We start from the raw sequence: 7,196 nt of genomic DNA, 5'->3' as shown, positions 1-7,196 counted from the left end.
AATCAAGAAGTTCGGGATTGAGGATTTAGCTCAGTGGTAGAGCGCTTGCCCTGGGTTTGGTCCTCAGCTCCGGGGGAAAAATAAAGTTCATTAACATCCAGGCATGTCCTTACCCTGTGCTGTGGAGAGACTACTATGTTCTAGGCACTAGAGTAGACGCTGGGACACCTGCAGAGCAAACGTGTCTCCAGCCAGAAATTTCTCTCAGCAATATTTTTAGCTTTTCCAGGAAATGAATTTTACTTAAATAACCAAACCAAAGGGGAAGCATGCTTAAGATTTACTCAGCATTGACTGTGACTAGAAGAATGTTACTTTTGGAATGTGTCCTCCATACACAGGGATAAAACTCCTTGTACACTATATTCTTTAACCAGACTGGTGATGGGTACTTTAATGGGAAAAGAATACAGTTAAAGTCTAAGGAGACTGCTGCCAGTTCTGATGAGAACTATGACTTGTGTTCTCAATGCTTCCCTTTGAAATGTGCAGATTTGCCAATCTGATCTGTTTCGTTGGTCCAGGTTAGCTGGGACTGGGAACCTCTAGAGACATTTTAAGCAAGGATCCTGATGCCTTAAGTGACTATCATTGTTGCTTAGGTTTTGATCCTTGTCTTCAAGGGTTCTAAGGAAGCATAAAGCAGCTAGTTGTAAATTATTGTAAAAGCTGAGTGTCTAGTTCCAACTACCCAGGAAGCTGAGGCAGAAGAGGCTGATAGACCCTGGATTTCTACATAAGTCTGGGCAACATGAAAGGGATCTGGTCTCAAACAATTAATTACTGGTTAAGTACACTGGTTCTGGCAAACAGAGCACGTTCTTATTGGTGTGGATATTGAGGACTTTAAGAGCGCTCTATGCTTAAGCTGTTACTGATATATATATTTTTTTATTTTGACTTTTGATTTTCTTTAAAGAGCGACTTTCAAAATGGTGGACCAGTTTGTGAGAAACACATTGCTCCTCTCAAAAGTCAAAGTGCCAATAGATCCATCGAGTACTCGGGAAAGCAGTGAGCATCCTTCCCTCTAGAATTACCTCCTTAACGGGGTAGAAGAATGTTCATTTTAAATGGAATTCCAAGCTGAATTCCAAACACCAGTACTTACCAAAAGTCCACTACTGTGGCCATAACAAGTTCTTTTGTTCTTCGTTCATTTGGGTGGCTCTATTTACCCGGGGTCCCTAAGTACTTGTCCCTGGCATGGATAGAAAATGCCACTGACAATCACACTTGCCTGGGTAAGCAAAGAAGTCACCCAGGTCAGGTCCAGGAAGGACCTGTGTCACAGGGACTGAATAGTGTCCTGGGAAAGGATCAGTTTTAAGGAGGGAGAGAGACCGGCATATTAAATTTCCTTCAGTAAGGTACCGCAGCATTGGACAGCTGGCTTAATCTTAAATGCAAGATACTGTTGTCGCTTGCATTCTCCCAGCCAACTGACCTTGAAACCTGGGAAAGGGGAGTGAATAGAGTAAACCAAATGAGCTATTTTCTTACAAGGTCCCTGGAGTCATTGGAAATGCACAGTATCTCACATCATAATGAAAGCCAGGCAGTCTGCCACTGTACACTGTTTGCCCACCGTGGGCTACAACACATCATTCCCACCGGGGACATCAGTTGCCATCAAGCCGGGAGCTACATGCCTTTAGTTTGGGGGGCAATATTGATCCTCCACAGCTTCAAACAGAGCGACGAGCGGCAATGCCATCCCAGCCTGGTGGTCTTAGACACTCGAAACGAGGAATGGCATGGGCTCAGATTCTCCTTGATAGAGGGTATCCTGCAGCCAGAGCAGGATTAAGGACTCAGCTCAAAAAATCTCCAAAAGAACTCAGAGCAGAAGATGAGGAGAATGGGAGTGGCCTGATCCTCAGAGAAAGGACTCCTGGATACACAGAACAGATTCTCAAAGACTCCTCCAAGTGAGTCCAGGAAGTGAGACTCCTGCCATTCCAGCGTTTCACAGTTTGAAAGAAGACCAGCAACAAGAAGGCCTCATTTTATCCTAAGGAAGATGGTACTTGGGAATTAAAGATAGTACAGTAGGCAGTAAGGGAGTTCTTTGAAAAAATGTTTCAAAAGAGAGCCATGGCTTTTGTATTCCATTCCCTTGTACTGTCGGACACTGAAATGGCAATTCTAGCTTTTCATCTGCTGCACTGGAACTGGGAGAGTCTTCACCTGGGTCCCTTTTGATGCCAGACTTTAAAAGTCCTGTAAGCAGTAGCTATAAAGTTGTCTGCAGGCCAAGAAGGACTTAGTTTTGACTAGATTTTGACTTTCTGACTGTAGACTTACTTTCTTAGCCTTTACTTGATCAAACCTGACATTATAAATTCTTTCTCTGCCTCCCACTTCCACGGAGATGTAAAATTTCTCTCAACTTCCCAACTGTCTTACCATCTAAGAAGATCTCCCTTAAAGATCTAGGCATTGTCCCTTTTGAAATACAACTGACACAGAAGATGGTGGCTGTCTTGGCTACGGTTCCATGGTGGTGACTGGTATTCTCAATCTGACAAAAGGAACTCAAAGGCAATGGGATTTATTGTGACTCGTGACAGGGGGAAGTGTGGAGTTAGAGTCTCTCACTGTGCATAGGCACGAAATGTCCTAATTACACAGTACTGATCAGGAAGCAGAAGGAGACTAGACCCAGACCTAGGCTTGACTGTAAGCCTCCAGGGCTAGTTCTGCTCGCCTGTTTTATCCAGCTAGACCTCATTTCCTAAAAACTCCATCACTTCCTCTAGATGTGTCAGCTGCTGGGGATGTGACCTCATGGGGAACATTTCATAACGGTGACCTCTCCCCAGCTCTGTGGAAGGGCAGAAACCAAACTTCTGTGATTGTAGGTATCAATCATCAAACACAGATGAGCTGGTGCGATTGACTGCCCTCATCTCTACTGTCCTCTAGCACTTTCCCCTTAGCTCTCAGGATTGAACATCCCACTCCCTTCATTATTACAATAATGTAGCTCAATCGCTCTCCCTTTGTGCAGTAGCCTTGAACAAGCTTGCCCTTGCCTGTTTAGTCCTATCCAGGATATTTTCTGGATAAAACCTGTGAATTGGACCTTTACTCAGGCTTTGACTTAACCCTTGCTGAACCAGAGTTCTGCTTTTACCAGAGTTCAGCTCTCCTGCCATGCTCCGGTGACCTTGATCCTGAAAGGCTCCTTTCCTGGCTTCTGAGCTCTGACATATTCTGGCTTTTAATAACTGGACTTGCTGTATGTCTGTTTGCCTATCAAAAGTTTTTGGGTTCTTGTCTTATATCTTGACCTGTACCCTATGTAGATGGGGACTCCATGGTGTCTGATGCTTGTATGCACTGAAACAGCACATTGTGTTAAGACTGAGGAACAGCCTCTTGTCATACAGTCACATCTGAGTCATTTCTCCCCTGGCTTCTCCTGGGTTTGAACCATTTCAGATCTTAGTTCTTGTACCTACCTCACTTACCTCATTGTGATCTAGTTAAATTCCCTTTGTCGTCAATCCAGGTCTCCTGCTCATGGGCGTTGGTGGGCCTGTAGGCTAGCCTTAAGAAGACTGATAGAAACCATTCACCAAAATATCCTTAGAGTGCTATCAAGATGACGTAATGTTTTACTCATTCCGAGATGAAAAGCTGAGACTCACGGGTTATGAAACTTGTTCAAAGATGCTGGGCCAAGGATCAGTAACCTGTTGAATTTTCCTTATTTATTTGGGCATGGAAACGGTCTTGCTTTGCAGCCCAGGCTACCCAGACTCCTGATCCTCTGGTCACAGGCTTAAACCTTCAAAAAATGCTGACCACGATTAGACTCTCCCTGCTTGGTAACCATCCACTCTTCTACCTGTAGCACACTGACTTCTGTTTCCTACTGATATTAGTGAAATAGCACCAGAAGGCTTTCAGGGGCCAGTGAGGAACTGAATTCAGCAATTTGGTCATATGTATTTGTAGGCGAAGTTTACCAACACTCTGGGGAATTTCTATAAGCCACATCTAAGTATGTTGGAAACCATTAAAAAGAGGTTTTCATTAGTCTGTAAATATCTGTGAGATTTTTTACTGCTACATTTTTCATGGTACCTTTGTTTCTGCTCGAAGTATTTTTCCTTTAGCATCTGCCTCACTCTCGCCACACGAACTCACCCACACAATTTACTCGAGCCACATTGTCTTAGGAACAAATATTCTTCTTTCCCACTGAGATATTTTCTAGGGTTCCACTGTCACATCAATCATATTTGAAATCCTAAAATGAAATCTGACATACCCACTTTTTTTTTTGAATTCATATAAATAAATCTGAGCAATGTGAAGGGGAGTTGAGTCTAGTGTATGTGGAGATTTTTCTTCCTTCTGAAGAGTGAGGAACTCCTGCTCTTTCCCGTGGCAGGTCTGGAAGCATGAAGAACTCTACCACGGAGGTGTCCTGTTTATTTCAAATTATAGATCAAAGGCCTCTGTCAGAGTTCCCTGGGAATCTTGCTCACCAGCCCGCTCTGAAGCTTCGGTGACCAGGCCACCTGCAGAACAGAGTTCCTTTCCGACTGCTGCTCTAACAAACTGGTGCCAACCTGATGTTTTAAAGCACCCCACACGTATTTTCTTATGCTTCCGGATGTCAGAAGCCCAGTATCAGTTCTGGGGCGCTCCAGTCAAGGTGTCGCTAGGCCTCCTGTGTTCCTTCTTGGATCTCTGGTGAAAGCTCGGTCTCCTCCTCATCTCTGGCTTCTAGAAATCCACTTTTGCTTTTTGTCTCATGACGGCTTCCTTCACCTTTGAATCCTAATGCGTAGCATTTCCTTGCTGCCACCTCTAACTCCCTTCCCATGACTTATTTCTTCCCACTCTTGTTTTTGCAATGACCCTTATGATTATAGAGGGCCCAACGAAGGATCCAAAATGATCCCTAATCTTAACCATGCCTAAAAATGTGCCCTTTACCATATAAGGGGATTGGATGTGCACATCACGGCAGGTACTATTAACCTGCCACAAATGATCTCTTTCCCTGTATCTATAGCAATGGTTGGAAAAGTTGCTCAATTATCCTCTCTTTCTTCTTTCTCTCCCTTTATTTCTCTCTTTCCACGTGAGATCTGGGGAAGAGATGCACTGTGAACTTCAGGTCCTAACTGGGACTCTTGATGTCAAGGAATTAGAAAGCCTGTTCTCTATCCTGAAATGCTAATGTGAAGATTGCCTCTTTAAGTCCCACGAAGACATTATGGACTGAAATCAGGACAGAGCAAAAGCCATTTGGAAGAATTTTCTAAAATTTACACGTATTAATTTGCATTGTCCTAATGTGGTTTGAAATGGAACATTCCGTTCCTGGAATCCCAAGAAACATTCGTTCTCTCCTGCTAAGTGAAATGGGCCACACTAGGTAAGAACAGTGAAAGTCATTACAGGACTCTAGTTTCTATGTTTTATTTTATTTTGTATACACACACACACACACACACACACACACACACACACACACACATATATATATATATCAAATGCTGAGAGATTTCAGTTAAACTCAGAATTTATTTTTTGATAACTTAGTACTTTCTTTCCTAAATTTTTGTATATCTTAGAGGCAATCACAGTTTTCAAACAGTGATACATGTGCAGCCGAATGCATTCAGACCATGATTTCTTCCAGTCGCCCCGCCCCTGAAACAAACAAGCATTAAGGTGAGTGCAGCTGTCACTGTCCTGGGTCACCTGGAACTTTAGAGTCTGAGCCAAGAGCTTTTCGCATCCATCCTAACAAGGAGGTGAAAAAACAGATACTTAAAAAGGACTTTACCCACATGCATTTTAAAAGTCTCTGTGTCAAAAGAAACCTCTCTGCCTTTAATATAAATAGCAGACAAAATTAAATGCAAAAGAGTCTGCTAATGGGAGATTGAGATTCTCAGCAGAGCATCAATTTTTCCCACATTCCACACATTCTGAATATTAAGACCTTGCTCATAAGAGACTAGCCAGTTCTGAAAAACACACCACTTGAAGCACAATGTGTCCAAATGAAAAGAAGGGTGGCCAACCTCATGTCATGTTCATGTCTGTGTCATGACCACAATAGAGTTAGCTTCTGTTTGTGTGGGGGCTAATCAGTGTGAGTGCATATGGCTCATTCCTCACCCCCATCCTCTTTCTTCCAGATCCTTCCACAAAAAGGACTTCCCAGCTCATAGAGAAGTCGATGAGAACAGGTAATTTGGTTCCCAGCCCATGGCTCACTTAGTGGCTTAGGAGATACGGGTGCAGGATTGAAATTGTTATTAGCCAGCAAAGAGTAGCTTGTCCCTTGAGTTGCTTACCAGGGAAGTAGGGATCTGATCTCACTACGAGGTGATCTTCCATTGTCAGAGGTCTGAAAGAGTGGCTAGTAAGTTGCTGTTTTAAAACAACTTGCTTTGCTGTAAGATTCTGGCTTTGGCCTTTTCATTCTAAAGCTAGATCTCGCGTCCAGGAAATGAGAGAGAGGCCGATGAGATGGGCAGGTGGGTGTTACAGGATAGAATCTGGGCATGCTGACTTCACTACCCTTCCCCAGTTTCTGAGAAAGGCACACGGAATTTGCAGTAAGCATGTTAGTAAATGACAATAGCTGTGTTCTGCTTCCACCGCTCCTCTTTTCCAGAGAGTTCAGAGTCCTTTATAAGCAGTATCTCATTAATCTTCCCACTTTGTCTATACGGAAGGCGGTTCCAGCCCTCATCACTCATGTCTTCATCCACACAGGGGCAGTTGCCTGTGGAGTTGCAAAGCACCTTGCCCAAGGTCACGGAGGGAGTGAGCAGCAAAGCCCAGAATAAAACTCAGGGCTTTGACCTTCCAGTTCAGAATTCTCTCCAGGAGGCCACACTGAAGAAAGAATAGCTTCTTACATGCATATTCATAAATCTCCCAAGAAAAATTTACCATGTTTTAATATTTTCATGAGATGAGCCGAACTTGTATGCTAACTGAGGGTGGTTTAATATAAACCCTCATGGTTAAAAAAACAAATGGATGGAGAAATACTGAAGTCCTACTAAGGCTGAGTTAGACCCCAGTCTTTAATTCTCTTTACTTATCTAGATTACTCACAGTTGGCTTCACACACTCATGAGGCAAAAACAGGTGAAAGAAACCAGAGGCACTGCAACAACCACCCAGATTTTGAGGATCCTAACAAACTC

This window comes from Rattus norvegicus, chromosome 17, assembly GCF_036323735.1.
Source record: "Rattus norvegicus strain BN/NHsdMcwi chromosome 17, GRCr8, whole genome shotgun sequence".
NCBI lineage: Eukaryota > Metazoa > Chordata > Mammalia > Rodentia > Muridae > Rattus > Rattus norvegicus.
Note: the sequence above shows the minus strand (reverse complement) of the source record.